Source organism: Microcebus murinus, chromosome 1, assembly GCF_040939455.1.
Source record: "Microcebus murinus isolate Inina chromosome 1, M.murinus_Inina_mat1.0, whole genome shotgun sequence".
NCBI classification, from domain to species: Eukaryota; Metazoa; Chordata; class Mammalia; order Primates; family Cheirogaleidae; genus Microcebus; species Microcebus murinus.
Window position 1 is genome coordinate 4,977,372 of NC_134104.1, and position 16,696 is coordinate 4,994,067.

Below are 16,696 nucleotides of genomic sequence, written 5' to 3' on the forward strand. Positions count from 1 at the left end.
AATTTTTTTATCTTGACTGATGAAATTGTATGTATTTCCTATGTACAGCATGATGTTTTGAAGTATATATACATTATGGAATGACTAAATCTGGCTAATTAACATATGCATTCCTCATACAGTTGTCATTTTTGTGGTGAGGATAGTTTACATTCACTCTTCCAGCAGTTTTTAAGAATACAGTACATTATTAACTACAGTCACCATATTGTACGATAGATCCTTGAACTTATTCCTCCTGTCTAGCTGAAATTTTGTATCCTTTGACCAATGTCCCCCCAAACACCCCAGACCCTGATAACCACCTTCCACTCTTTACTTCTGTGAGCTCAATCTTTTTTAGATTCTACATATGAGTGAGATCATGTTGTCTTTCTGTGCCTGAATTATGTTACTTAATATAATGTCCTCCAGGTTCACCAATATTGTCACAAAGACAGGATTTCATTGTGTTTTTTTTAAGGCTAATAGCATTCCATTGTGTACATATGCCACATTTTCTTTACTCATTTATCCATGGATAGACACTGAGGTTGATTCCATATCTTGCCTATTGTGAATAATGCTACGGTGAACACAGAAATACACATATCTCTTTGACATAATGATTTTATATCCTTTGGATATATACCTAGTAGTGGGATTGCTAGATAATACAGCAGTTTTATTTTATTTTATTTTATTTTATTTTATTTTATTTTATTTTTATTTCAGAATATTATGGGGGTACATATTTTTGAGGAACCTCTATACTGTTTTCCGTAATAACCATAGTAACTTACATTCCCACCAACAGTGTGCAAAGGTGTTTTTTTTCTCCACTTCCTTGCCAATAATAATCTTTTGTCTTTTTGATAATGGTCATTCTAACAAGTGTGATGTGATATCTCATTTTTTTTTAAATTTGCATTTCCCTCATGATTAGTGATGTTGGGCATTTTCTCATATACTTTTTGGCCATTTGTATGTCTTCTTTTGAGAAACATCTATTCAGGGCCTTTGTCCGTTTTAAAAATTCAGTTATTTATTTTCTTGCTATTGAGTTGTTCAAGTTATATATTTTGGATGTTAACTTCTTATCAGATGGATGATTTGCAAATATTTTCTCCATCCTTTAAGTTTTCTCTTCATTCTATTGATTTTTCCTTTTCAGTGCAGAAGCTTTTTGATTTGATATAATTCTATCTATTTTTGCTTTCGTTGCCTGTGCTTTGGGATATAGAAGGAATATACCTCAACACAATAAAGGTCGTATATGACGAACCCACAGCTAACATCATACTGAATTGAGAAAAGTTGAAAGCTTTTCCTCTAAGATTGGGAACAAGACAAGGGTGCCCACTGTTGCCACTTCTACTCAGTATAATACTGGACATCCCAGCCAAAGCAATTAGGCAAGAGACAGAAATAAAAGACATCCACATTGGAAAGAAAGAAGTTAAATTGTCTCTGTTTGCAAATGATATGATTATATATATAACTGTAAAGACTTCACCAAAGTGTGTTAGAACTAATAAATGAGTTCAGCAAAGTTGCAGGATACAAAACCAACATATAAGAATAAAACTCTTTTACTTAAAGTTAAAATTATATGAGAAATTATGTATTGCAATACTTGTTATGCTTGCTAGTCATGGGAAACTTAGAGAAGGAGAGAATTAGAGATGAGAAAGGAAAAAGAATGCCAAGAACATTACTTACGCTTTTGCTGCTTAACTCATAGTTAATTTCTTTGCAAATACACACACATATATGTGCACACACACAGGAAAAAATCTCTTTGGTAGTGCTAGTAATAATGTTCCAATAATGGTGTTTTAAATCAGAAAGAACAACTTTAAATTATTCAAAATCATGCAGTAGGATCTTTTATATGGATGTTACAAAGCATACATAATTGTTTAAGTATATAACTTCAACATAATTGTGAAGTTTATGCACATGTACATACATTTATATGAATTATATTTATAAAGATGTATTATGTATAAATATAATACACATGCATGTGTTAAATATACATATATTTATATGCCTTATATTCATGTACAGATAGATATAAATAAGTATATAGGTACACACATTATGTTTGTGCTCACAGATGAGTAAGTAGATGATACAATTATAGAATCTTAGGGCCATAAATGAACTTGGAGTTCATCTTAGACCAGCTTCCCATGTGATACTCGGTGTGGCCCCAGACTGTACCCCACATTTTCTAGGCTCTGCCTACACAGTCTGTGCAATGCTTCACTAAGCTCTAAGCCCTTTCTGTTTCTCCATTGGCATGATCCTCAGTTCTTCCTCCTGTTGAATACAAGTCTGCCTTCTTAGCTCTTCCCTTCTTTCTGGTCCCATTAGTCCCCCCAGGGTGACACTTAACAGCTCCCCTCTCTCCCTTTGAAGCTCCCAAATGTGCAAAACAGTGAGCCCCTGTCTTCCCGCCTAGCCATCTCTGACACCCGTTTGTTTAACTCCTTTGTATGCAGCAGACTTCAGCAGCTCTCTTCCTTTGTCAGGACACACTGATGTGTCTTTTTATGCTCAGAGAAACACAGCTCTGTGGCATTTCCCAATGAACGGAGGAAGGAAATGAAAGTGCCACTCCCATCCTGGAGATAAGGCTTCCTTGTTGGAACCCTTGTCCCACTGTTGAGTCACAGCTTTGGACTCACAAACAAAAACACCTAATGGTACTGTCCATTGATGATTTGGGATTTCTGTTTTGTTTTGTTAACTTTTGGGTTATACCACACCGTTATCATCGGTCCGTGCAAGTTCCTTATTTTGTTTCATTTTGCTTTGTCTCTTTTTTTTGACCATCCACCAATTTGGGGATCATTTGTCTCATAGGGATCCACCAATTTGGGGAGCATTTGTACATAAGTTTGTCTCATAGGTACACACTTATGTACAGAGTAAACATTTTGGTTGCCCCCCAGCTCTTTGACTCTGTACACATGCTACCGTGAATAGCCTGTAAATGTGTCCATGTGCAATATTAGCATGGGACAAGTAGTGGAATTGTCAGGTCAGAGATTTTAACTGAACTTCATTAATGATTGCATAGCCACTCTCCAAAGTTCCTAATACCAGTATATGCTACCACCAGCTACGCACGAGAGATCCCATTTTCCTACTTCCCAGCCAGTAATTGCTATTATCTGTGTTTCCAATTGTTGCGAATCTAGTTGATGTAAAGTAGAGCTTCATTTTAATTGTTTCTCTTCCATCACTACTGAGGTTGAATGCCTGTTTATACTCTCACCAGACGTTTGAGCATCCCATCTAAGCATTTTCTTTGCCCATTTGCCATCAATCTTGTTATTTCTTCCTGCTTTACTGTAGTGCTTAATGTAAATATGAAGTTCTTATTAGTTAGAAATTATTTTGAGTATCTTTTCCAAAACTGTCTCTGTGTTTGAATGTCTTCATTGGAATCTTATTTAAGAAGTCACTGAGTTCATGAAGACACATTCCTGTCTTTTTCTGTATTTGCTTTGTATCTATATTTCCATTGTCCACATTTAGGTCTTCAACCGGCATTAGGGTTCATAGACATCATAAAGGTGGGGGACAATTTTTTCTTTATCTATATTGAATCAGTCTCCCCAATACTGTTTATTAAATGACCCACGTTTTCTTCCCCTCTCCATATCCTGAGATACCATGATGGAGCTGTCAGAGACAGTGTCAGCTCTGTGAAACGAATTAAATGTCAGCTTTCTCTGTGGATGTTTCGTCTAAAAATGTTTCATTTAAAAATCTTGTTCATTTTTTCCTTATATTTGTTAGGGATGCTTTCATCCATATGTTAGCTTAAAATTAATAATGATATTATGCTTCATCTCTAGCTTTGCTTATTTTTTATTCCTTACCCTGATCAATTATAAAAAGGATGTCAATATTATGAAATATGATTGATTTGCACTTTTCTGCTATAATCTCTGATTTTTTTGTCTTGGATTATGTGACTGACAAATTACCCTTCGTGCCACTTCCGTCTCACATTTGCTGAGTGTCTCTTCCCATTTCTTCAGTTCTCATAGCCTTTTGTTATTCGAACCCAACTTTTAATCCTGTGTCTGTGAAACTTTTGATTCACATTTAGCATATATGTTTATTTTAATTAATCTTATATCAGTGGTTATTTTACCAAAAGTATTTCCTATTTTCCATTTATTTCTTGTGCTGTCTTTGGTTTGCGCTAGACTCTCAATTATTTACAGTAGGCTCTGTTTTCACTAAGTGGTCGTAAATATGCTGGAATTACATATCCATGGACATGAATTTCATTGTCCAAAGTTCCATTCCGTCAAAGAATTGGTTCATTTATTCAAGAAAGAACTAGTTACTTGTTATGTGTATTGATCTAGGCTTGGGAACAAAATACCTTGGTTTTGCCAACCTATATTTTTCAAGTTGTCTACAAGTGGTAAAAATGCCTGGAAGATTTCACTCTGAACCTTTCCTTCAAAGAATCAGAATGGGTCATGCTGAAAGCTATCCTATGTGAATCCTCATGAAGAAACCCAGACCGAGAGATGTATGGAGACTTGTTGAGGGACATACAGTTAGTTGGCCTGCAAGAATAGAGAGTAGGTCCATGCAATCCATTTTACACAGATTTATGTTGATGTGAGTATTGTGTGGGTGGAATATAGGGGGACACGACTCTTAGTGGTCTATCTTCAGTTATTTAACAAAATCATTCCTTCATTGTATCACTAATTCAGCATCCTGAAACTTGTCAAAATAACTTAGTTGACTTAAAGCTCTGTTGAAACATCATAGCTACATCTTTATACCCTTGTCTTCACTATGGCATGTTTTAGCACTTAAAACATGCAGCCACTTCAAGTCACTTATGATTAATAACGAAGTTTCTAAAGAGAGATGACCTTTTTTAAGTCAAGGTTATGGAAAGTACTTCTCAAGTAAATAATCTGATATTATGAACAATTCTTGTAAAAGAGATAATTGGAAAAAATAAGCTAAATTTTAAAATGCATGTCAGTGATTTTTGTGAATCTTGTTTATCCCTGTCATTTAGCATAGCTATCAATACCTCTGATTGAAGTCACCTGCTTCTGTTTCTATCAAAAGTCCATATAAACAAAAACAAAACAATAGCAACCCATCTGGATGAGACTTAATCTCCACAACATGAGCTATGTCTCCTTTTCTTGGTGCCTTGATGATTCACATGGATTTTTCTTTTACTATTAGACGTACAGCTTGGGTGAATCAGGAAAGTCACTCAGTTTTATTACAAAGCCTTCTGTATAAACACACCATCACCCTCAACCAAGGGAAACGTACCTGTCATCCTCCTCAGACCATGGTGACTCTGTTTAAATACAGAAATTGCCATGAATTGTGAAGTTGTCCATCATTTTTAAATAGCAAAGAAACTATTTCAGTGTAACCCGATCATGGTTCTAAAATATTTTCCTTGATAAAAACTTAAAAGAAAGATCTTGTGTGGCCAAAGACTTGAATCACCCCAAGAAACCATGCAATTTCTTCCATCCTATCCGCCTTCGGGTATCTGGATGACAATAGTATAGGCAATTAGTTTTTCTTGAAAGTGCCTTGGCAGGAGATACAGTCATGTTTCTCAGAGCTTGTTCTACTGTTTTATATACCTGAATTCCAAGAGGTTCATCTTTTTTCTTTGTCATGTCTAACTTGCATCTTTTCTACTGAAGAAAACAATTTTTCCTGTTTTTCTTCATTGTATTTCTACATTATGCCTTGAAGATAATTTTTTCTTAAAACATTTTAATTGATTTTTTTCCCAGTAACTTACTTGGCAATTTTACATAATTTTTGGGAAAAAAGGTTATTTTTCTTACCTTTCTCCTTATGTTGTATTATTTGTGGCTCTATAGCTCCTCTTACAATCTGGCTGTCCAAAATAAGCATCCTACGTAAGAACTTCCTTGTTTAAAAATCATCATAGAAGGGTTAGCTACTCTTATCCCTGATTTATTCCAAATATTAGCTATAAAGACAACATTTTAGCTTTGAACACTGGCTGAACTTGGGGTAACTGAATGAGTAAAAACAAGCACAGATTTTTTTTTTTAGTTAATGAGCAGCAATCTTAAAATCAGACTGTCAAACTTTTTTTTCCCTTGCTTCTATCTTTCCTTTTCTGTTTTGCAGGAAAATAGCAAGATACTGTTCATCACATATAGACGGGTCTTATTGAAAGGGAACTCAGCACACACGATAATTATCCTCTAGTCACAATATAAAATGAACTAAAGTGACATGGATGGATGGAGGGAGTACACAGTGTCACAGACAGACCTGGTTTTGCTATTAACGGTGCATGCAATTTTCTTTAGATGAAGCACACTGTTGCAGGCAGGTTCTTGAGGAAGCAGAGTGTGAGATGGAGTTCAGTGTGCAGGATGTTTATCCAGGAGTGCTTTACGATCAACACCTGAGGGAGGGAAGGAAAGGAAGAAAGATTGGACAAAGGAAGGTACAGGCCAGTGACAGTCTCACCTGACTCCTCAAGGAGCTGTGGAGCAGGAACAGCCCTTCCAAGTTGTCCTGACGTTGGGCACAATGGCCCTCCTCGGTCAGCCATTGCATGCAGGGCTCTCCAGAAGGTCATGTCCTTGGGTGAAGTGGACCCCTGCAGCTGAAACAACATCTGAAGTGGCTGATACCAAAAGGGTGCCCGCTGACGTCACCCCCTGAATCGAGGGTGACATGTCTTGTCTTGTAGAGGAATCTGGGCAACGCATCTCCATGTTCCTCAACTCCTGTCACTCACCTAAGTGTCAGATGGCTACAGGTGTATATTTTAAACACCTTTTTCGGAAAACATTTTGTGATTCAATGGCTCCCACTTTCTGTAATGACATTAGCCCAGTATTCCAAACCAGAAATGAGAAATATCGCAGTATGTGATTGCGGCATAATCGGACTACGTCTTTGTCATCGCAACAATTTGTCACTCAAAAACATCTCTTTAGTTTTGTTGAGTCTTAGGGTTTTTTGTTTTTTTTTAAAAAAAAAATTGTTCAAGTGATATTTGTGCATCTGCTATAAACGAGATCAAGTGCTTCTAGGACGGCCACTGCCAACAGGAGCGTGGGGCCAGTGGGAGGACTTACAAATAACCACAGCGTGTGGCAGGAGGGGTCACAGATGTCTTGAGAAAAGGGCCATGTAGATTCAGAAACAGAAACCATGACCACTGGCTGTGGGAGAACGGGGGGAGGGGAGGTGCAAATAAGAAAAGCACTGATTTTTAGCCCAGCAACATCAAAGGATATGCATTAGGTGTTTTAGAAGCAGAGAGAGTAGACATGGAAGGACGGAGCGAATTCTGGGCATGGGGTGGGGTTAGAAGTCCGGAGTCGGAAAAGAATGTCCAGGAGAAACTGAATTGGGTCTCAAAGGGCTGGGGCCTGAACAGGTCTCCAGAAGCTGGGGGAGACTGGGCTGCATTTCCTGTTATAAGATGGTAGGGGAGAGACTGGGCCCAGGGCAGGGCACCGGGACGGAGAAGGGGACAGGGTGCAGGAGTCAGTGTGGTTGAGACAAAGGACAGTCGCCATGGGCGAAGGCCTTGGTCTGCACGGAGACAGGCGTGAGACCTTGCGGAGTCCGGCACCTCCCGCATAATCCTAAAGGTGGTGGAGCCACTGAAGCAGAGGGACATGCTCACCACAGGGTTTCAGGAAATTATTCTGGTTGAGGTTTTTAAAGTGGATTGCAGTGCAGAAAGATTAAAGAGGATATATAGGAAGAGCACTGTTGTAGTTAGAGCACTGTTGAAAACGTTGCAGTCAAAGGTAATGGTAGCATGTCTGGAAAACAACGAAGCAGACGTAAGCCGTGTTGAGACGTGGAGTAGGCGAGACAGGACAACCCACGGCAGTGGCGGGAGACGCAGAGAAATGTACACCTGGGATCACTTCTGAGCTTCTTGCAGCTGGGAGGTGCTGCTGTCATTACGAGGAATTGAAGATGAAGATTAAAGATTAAGGGGAAATGTGGTATGTTTGGTTTGGGATTTGAGATGCTCCTGGGACATCAGGACGAAGGTATTAGCAGTCTACTGAACAAGCGTGCGTGAAACTTGAGAAGGAGTTTTTGGTTGAAAATCGAGACTTAAGGAATCAATGCCAGGGAGCTGACAGCTGGATCTAAGGGGCAGAGAAGGAGGGGGGACGGGCCAGGCCAGGACACCGGGAAAGACGTTCAGTTAGGGCATGATTAGCGAGGGGCTCACCTCTCCATGTAAATTGCTGAACTGCTTATTTAAGATTTTCAGTCTCCTTCCTAATCTGTCGTGTGATTCGTCAGATGAATGAGACATCCACCCTTTGCCCAGAGATAGGTGAACTCTTATAATCTCTTATAAAGTACTTGTCTAGGTTTTAGATATTTAAAATAAATGCACACAAGCGAGCAGAGATAGTGACAAAATTTATTATTTTTGAGACTCTATTACCAGTTCATTTAATTACTTTAACAATAATTATAAATCATGTTCATCATACCAATATTGTGTAATTGGGTTCTACTAATTGAAAAAAAACTAGCACTACATTGATCATATTGGAGTCTTTACTAAGTAAAATAAGGACATGAATTCTATGTAGAAAAAAAAAAAAACATGCATTATGAAATGACACCAGAAAATAAAATAGTTCAACCTCTTGTTTAAAATTACAATATAATGTGAAGAAAAGAGTTTATCACACCAGTATCCATAGTGGAGATAATGTTCTAAGGATTGTAGATCAAACATGCTGAGATTGTAGACATTGGTGCTCACCTTCAGTGAGAATTGTGAAACGCTGTCTACATGATTGTGTTGCCAGAATGGCTATCATCCAAAAGTCAAAAGACAAGTATCGGTGAGGATGTGGAGAGAAGGGATCGCTGTGCACTGTTGGTGGGAATGCAAATTGGTCCAGCCAGTATGGAAGGCAGCGTGGAGTTCATCAAAAAATTAAAAGTAGAACTACCGTATGATCCAGCAATCCCATGACTGGGTATACCTCCAAAGGAAATGAAACCAGTATGTTGAAGCGATATCTACACTTCTTCCACGTTTATTGCAGCATCATTCACAGTTGCCAATATAAGATAACAATGTGTCCGTCGGCAGAGGAATGAGTAAGGTCAAAGGTAATGGTAGTGTATCTGGAAAAAACGAAGCAGACGTAAGCCGTGTTGAGACGTGGAGTAGACGAGACAGGACAACCCACGGCAGTGGCGGGAGACAAGGAGAAATGTACACCTAGGATCACTTCCGTTATTCTGAGCTTCTTGCAACTGGGAGGTGCTGCTGTCATTACCAGGAATTGAAGATGAAGATTAAAGATTAAGAGGAAACATGATATGTAGGCGAAGGAATGAGTAAGGAAATGAGTAAGGAAAATGTGATACCTACATACACACACACACACACTGACACACACAATGGAACGTTATTCAGCTTTTTTTTGTTTGTCTTTAATCATAAACAGTTCTCCATGTCATGGCAGGCTCAGTAACCTTCAGTAACTTTCTGAAACTAGGAACAATATGGGTGATTTAGTCCAGGTTTTTTTTTTTTTTTCTGTCCATGGAGAAAAATGTTTCTTTATAATTTGGAATGAAGCCAAGTAAATGCTGCAAATGCCAGTTACTGTTTTCGCATATAACTCCTGCCTTAAGGGAGAAATACTTCTCATTTGAGTAAGCCTTAAATAATTCCAAAAATATGAATTTTTCTAAATACACCCCAAACCCCTACTTAATTCAACCACAAAATTTCAAATGTGTTATTTTCAATCTATGTCTAGAGAAAAATAGATATTTTTAACATTTTAAAAAATTAAAACCATCTTGCATGGTTTGGGCTGTTGCAAATATACCTAAGACACACTTCTTTAAGGAGACCTTAAAGATAGATCCTAAAAGTCGTCTCCACCACGCTGCAAGGACAATGCCTTGTTTTTTCTTGTCCTTCCCGGCCGGCAGGCGGGGCCGGAGAATCCCTGCTGGCTTGCTCTTGCCCTTTTCCCCAGGTCAGTGACTGGATGTCAGTTGGCATCAGCTCATGCTGAACCGCACGGGAGCTAGGAGTGAGAGGCCCAGCGAGGCTGCTCATGGAGGCCGTGGTCATGCAAACACACGAAAGCCTCTGATTTCTTTCAGCACCTGCTGGCTGCAGCAATGTCCTGCTTCCTCCCTCATCACACCGCCTGGATCCTGGCCTCCTGCCCTTCCTCCTGGAGCAGGTGCGGGCCCCAGGACTGGCAGCCGAGTTCATGGTGATCAGAAGCAGCTCCGGCTGCTGCTGTCTGGAAGTCACCAATCTCAGGGAAACAAACCCGCACAGCAATTCAGAGTTGGCATAAATGCCATGCCTGAATAAACGAGGCCAGGTGTTGAGTCTTGTCACCCAACTTGCAACGCAGGGGAAGGTTGGCTCTGTGGAACCACAATGTAGAAGTCCTGAGGCCCTGGGCTAACCAGGCTGTGAATAGGGACCTCTCTTGTCCCTGCTGTGTTGGCATTATTATATCTGCAAGTGTCTGCCTTCCTGTCCCTATTAAGTCATTCTTAATGACTTCAGGGTCATCTAAAGTTCACCATATGTTGACACTCTAGATATTTTCAAAAAAAAAAAAAAAAGCAAATCATGCAATTAAGATACAAGGCACTATTTTTCCACTACTCATGAGAAATAAAATGATAAACTTGATATAGCTCCTACCCTCCTGGGTCACTCTACTCAAGGAAGTGGACTTGTATATAAGTCACTATACTCATGTGAGTCATAAACGTCATATATTCTGGTAGAGTTTTGAACAAGAGGAGTGAGTGGAGGAGAAGTTTGGTTGTGTTGTATGTGCAGAGTGGAGCACTCTGTCACACTGCGTCAGTAATCTACAATTTGAGAAAGCGTGTTATAACGTAGTGGAACTGGACAAATAACCAGTCTTAGGAGTTAGAAGACCAGGAAGTGACAAGATGATGAGATTTGGACTCACAAATCTCACATACTCATCAGCCTCATCCTTTTGGAGTTGCAGGTTTCATTTAAAGGGACAGTTTGTAGCTCTGTGGTTATGCAGGTCACAGGCATGTCCCATGTGGATATGACACTTAAGATGGGTGTGTAATTGGGACTAAACTCTCAGAGATCTGTCATGGGACTTGCTTTCCTGTAATGAGCAGGATTAGTAGATGCAAGGTTTGGAGACTTCATGAAGTAGGTAAGACCTCTTAAAGGATGGGAAGAAAGATCTTGTTAACTGGATTAGAGCAAAGGAGGTAGGTGAGAAAAGGGGCTGGGAAGATGGAAATGCCCATTGCTGGATCTTAGTAGACTTTGGCTCAAGGTGAGGCTCTTTGATCAGCGAGAGACTAAGCATTGGTCCTAAGAATTGTATGGAGACTCATTAGGTTAAACCAGAACTGGAAATGAGATGACAAATGTGGAATTAATGAAATCATGTGTGGCAATGAAAATAGGGCCTTGGAACATCTCAACATGCATGGGATATATTTGCTTTTCCTGTGAATTCTGGGCCGTGGTCAGAGGGAAGATGGAAGGATGTGGGTTGAGTACCCTCTATTTACTGCCCAGGGCTCTGCGCTGGGCATGTTACGGAAAGCTCTCTGCCAACGCTTTCATGAGCTATGTTTCACTGTCACCATTTTACACATAAAGAAATAGAATCAGAGTTAAAGAAACCAGATCAAGATCACCCTGCTCATTTCCCAAGATTGACCTTGATTTTATCAATATGTCATACTCCTCTTCTTCAGGGGAAAAATTTAAAAATTTTTTCCCCCGATGAAGAAATGCACAATTAATTTTTGAGGGACAAGACACAGAAGTACATTAGCCTGATTTTATGTTCTCATTAAGGATTTAGACAGAATAAGAGTCTAAATGGACATTTGGTGGTATTCAATGGCTCTGAGCTTCCTTAGAGAAGGGCCCCCACCATAATATAGAGAGAAACACACAAACCTGGTAACAAGTGACACTTAGCAGATATTTACATTCTTATTGTCGAAAAGGTATGTCATATTCAGAATTTATGCTCCTGTAATGTAGACTCTTTCACTGTCAGCAAGATTTAGGGAATTTACCGTGTTTGGGTGATGTAATGACCCAGGTAAAGTAATCAGCGTGTCCCACACAGACCGTTCAGCTTTCCCAAAATCATGAGAAGAGTTTCTTCATCACTTGATTTACTCCTCCCCCCAATTTTATGTCTTAGGAGTGTAAAATATAACATTTTGGACCCTTCAAAACTGTTAAGCGTTTTTATGCAGCAGACTTGCGACTCATAGCTGCTGCAAGAGAGACAACCTAGGTCGTGAAAAGTGATGTGATTGACAAATAGGTCTGGTGACTTAATTTATGCTAATGACGACACACATCTTGTGTAATGTGGCAAGTAAAACCACACAGAACAGACCTCATTTTGATGGTACTCTGGGAAAAGGATTTTCCCTCTCACTAAATCTTTTGTAAATTTTTATTTTAACTATTCTGGTTAGATTTATTTTTGTAAATATGTTTTAAACTATTTTATTTTATTATTTTATTTCAACATATTACAGGAGTACAAATGTTTAGGTTACATATGTTGCCCTTGCTCCACCCCAGTCAGAACTTCAGGCATGTTCATCCCCCAGACTGTGTGCACCACACCCATTAGGTGTTTATATACCCATCTCCTCCCCCCTCTTCCCATCTGCCTGACACCCGATGAATGTTACTACTATATGTGCACCTAAGTGTTGATCAGTTAATACCAATTTGATGGTGAGTACATGTGGTGCTTGTTTTTCCATTCTTGGGATACTTGGTAGAATGGGTTCCAGCTCTATTCAGGATAACATAAGAGGTGCTAGATCACCATGGTTTTTTTTTTGTGGCTGAGTAGAACTCCATGGTATACATACACCACATTTTATTAATCCAATCATGTATTGATGGGCACTTGGGTTGTTTCCACATCTTTGCAATTGTGAATTGTGATGCTATAAACATTCGAGTGCAGATGTCTTTTTTATAGAATGTCTTTTGTTCCTTTGGGTAGATGCCCAGTAATGGGATTGCTGGATCAAATGGTAGTTCCACTTGTAGCTCTTTGAGGTGTCTCCATATTGCTTTCCACAGAGGTTGTACTAGTTTGCAGTCCCACCAGCAGTGTAGGAGTGTTCCTGTCTCTCTGCATCTGCACCAACATTTATTGTTTTGAGACTTTTTGATGAAGGTCATTCTCATTGGAGATAAGTGATATCTCATTGTAGTTTTGATTTGCATTTCCCTGATGATTAGAGATGTTGAGCATTTTTTCATATGTTTGTTAGCCATTAGTCTATCTTCTTTTGAAAAGTTTCTGTTCATGTCCTTTGCCCACTTTTTGATAGGGTAGTTTGAATTTTCCTTGCTGATTTTCCTGAGTTCTATATAGATTCTAGTTATCAGCCCTTTATCAGATATGCAGCATGCAAATATTTTCTCCCATTCCGTAGGTTGTCTGTTTGCTCTTGTGATGGTTTCCTTGCCTATGCAGAAGCTTTTACATATATCTTTTTTTTCCCGTTTAATATGTTACCCGTAACGTATGACTCACTGTTTTAATTAAGTACTGTGATTTTGTACTAATTAGAACAAAGCGGACTATTGAGGGCAGTGTCCTCCAGCCCAGAGTGTGCCCCAGCTGCTGTGTGTGCTGCATTTCCGTGTCTGTTCTTTACAGTTTAGTTTCTTGCCTGTCTTTAGTTTGCCAATCGCGGCTTCTCACTAAGCTCTCGTCAGTGTGCCTGAGCTCTCTGGGTCTGGTTTCGATCAATCAACAAGGAAACTGAGAGTATTGTGATGATTTAGAATAAGACATTCAAAGCCAGGAATTTCCCTCTGAGCGATGTGCATGAGGTTTAGTGTGTTACTGCTGACCTTGGTTTCAATGCTTTGGAGGCACCCTTCCGGATTTTCAGCAGTGCTGCTCTGTGACAAAGTAGCTATGATGATACTCCTTAGAACACTATAAACCAACGAGTCACAACTATTTCAGAACTATGGAAAACATAGCGTTTGGGTTTTTATTTTTGTTTTTAAATGCGGATTCTTCTGTAGCTCCTTCTTGCCTCTGTTGTTGAAAAACAGTGTGCAACGCCCTTCCTCCATCCTGTAACTGTCTTATGCTGTAACAGACATTCTTATATGTAACAATTTTTGACAGCCTAGACCCTAGTTTGTTTTCTTATTCAATAACTAGGTCAAAAAACACTGTGTCTTACCTTTCTTTCTTGATCTAGAGAACGGAAAGTAAGTCTTAGTCTTTACATATTTCTTCTCCTTATTGTAAATGGTAGGGAAAATGAACCCAGTGTCTTTCAATTCACCTGTTTTGTTTTGTTTTTTTCCCCCTCATCTTAAAGGCTTGTGAAATCGTACTAATGCTAAGAAACTGGTTCAGAAGCATGCTGAAGTTTATGAATCACTGAGCTAACTCATTCAGAACTCAAGGCAGCACTCTTTGTTTTTATAAATAAGGAAACTGAGGCCCAGAGAGGGGTTAAGTAACTAGAGGAAATAGCATAGCCAGACTTAAACCCAAGTAGTCTGGCTCCAAAGCTCTTTTCTTTTAAAAAAACGATCTGCAATTTAGATAACAAGCACCAAGCCAAGAGAATTGGCAAGGTTGGTCTGAGTATGCTGACAACCAGATTTTTGTGTGCAAGAAACCAAAAAAGAGGAAATATAGTATTTTTTATAATGAAACATGGCAATTTATTAGTTGTAAATATTTACATACATAGTAAACTTTTACACAACTTGGGGAAAGATTTAAAGAAGCATAAGCACATTTGGTTCAACTTGGCACTGTCCCCAGCATGTTCCAGCTGTAAACAATCACACCTTAATCTTACCTAATTCTTTCTGCCGGCACCAGGTAGAACTTCATCCTGAAACCTTTTTCTCTTAGCATCAGATCAACTCACTTCGAACCCCAAGGTCTAACTTTACATTGAGAATCCACAGCAATTCTGACCTCAGTGTGCTTGTTGGTACCTTCGGCCATTTTGATATGTTTGTTTTTAATTTCTCTGGCAAGACCTAACCTGAGCCACCTGTGTAGTAGTTCTCTAACTCTGGTTGCATTTGCAGTTCTGAGTTCTAGCTCCCAGCTGCTTTTAAAGGCATTTAGCAGTAATAGCAATAATATTAAAGAAGAGAATAGCCATGGCTGTGCTTTGTTGCAATCGGCTGCCTATGGCTATACATGAAAGCTCCAGTGGGTAGAGACTGGTATACTATGTTCATTGATGCATGTCCAGCACATACAGTGTTGCCAAGCACATGCCAGGTGCTCAATAAACATTACTTGTTTGAATTATTGAATAAATGAACAAATGGTTTTCCATTCAGATTTCTCAGTGGGATCCCTTACATCTCTCCTGAGTTGATAATTGAAATGAACCACAGTTGATTAATAAACAAACTCTGAAGACATCTTGCTATTTAACAACTTTCATTCTGTAAAATCACCTAGTATAATAATTGGCTTATATAATATTAGGTTATTACCTGCTTAAGCATCTTAGTTTGTACCCTTAGTCATCTCCAAGCCCCTGCATAAAAATAAACTTTCTTCTTTAAAAGAATCTATACACAAAACACAACAAAAGCTAACAATCCAGGCCCTGATATTAGCTAGGTAGACTTGACCTAAGCCTTCATAGAACAATTAACTAGTTCTAAGACAAGAGCAAAGTAACATCTTTGAGTATCACTTTCCTCATCTGCAAAGCAAGGCTATAAATAACTGCCCACATGCTGATAGAAACAGCATATTAATATTGATAACTTAGCCGTGACCCATAACTAATAAGTTGACTGAGGTAGAATTCAAAGTTAGCTCCCCTGGCTCCATTTTAACCGTTTTAGGATGCCAAGACCCTATAGAATCATTTAGAAAGGCACCAAAGAAGAGTGCTCCTGAGGCAAGAAGGACAAATAGGAGTTTATCAGAGAAATTAAATCAAGAAAGAGCCTTCCGACCTGAGTCGGCTGTGGGTGCGGCTGGCCAGGATGAAGGGTGTAAGCTTGTCTTCATTAGCAACAGCAGCTCTCGGCAGCTCATACAACTTCCATGGACCAGTCCATAAAGAAAAGCCACACAGAATGTGCAAGATTAAGGGATGTGAAGTAAAGATGCAATTATTCTAACATGAAATAAGTATTTATAATTAACAGTTTTTATTAGCTGTACATAATAAAGAACTTTAACAGCAAAAAATTGGAATGTCTGCTTCTCCAACAGGTTTAGAGTGTGCCTATGGGGGAGGAAGGAAGTAGTTGGAAGGAGAAGCAGTAATTGTAGTGCTGTAATAGCAAATCAGGGAAGAAATCTGCTCTTGAACACATCATTTTGAAAAGCTTTGAAGGGAAAACCAAACCCAAATCCCTCTTTCACAGTATTTACACTGCAGGGCACAGAGTCTGAAATGTTTTCTTTCAAGAATGATTATTGAATTTAAAAAAAAAAATTATTGAACTAAATTAGGGTAAGCGTATTTGCTCAAGTACAAATCAAGCCATGCTTTTCACTTAGAATGATGAGAAAATTCAAATAACAGAAGCCTCATTTCAAATCCACTACAGTCCCTGTATTTACATGCTACATCGATGATGGTG

The 16,696-nt window shown here is 39.0% G+C and overlaps 1 protein-coding gene across 1 annotated transcript in view; it reads left to right on the forward strand.

The window, feature by feature from the left end:
• The window catches only part of DSCAM (DS cell adhesion molecule), a 682,487-nt gene that overhangs the window by 436,038 nt on the left and 229,753 nt on the right, over nt 1-16,696 (forward strand). The gene's annotated exons all lie outside the window — the stretch shown is intronic.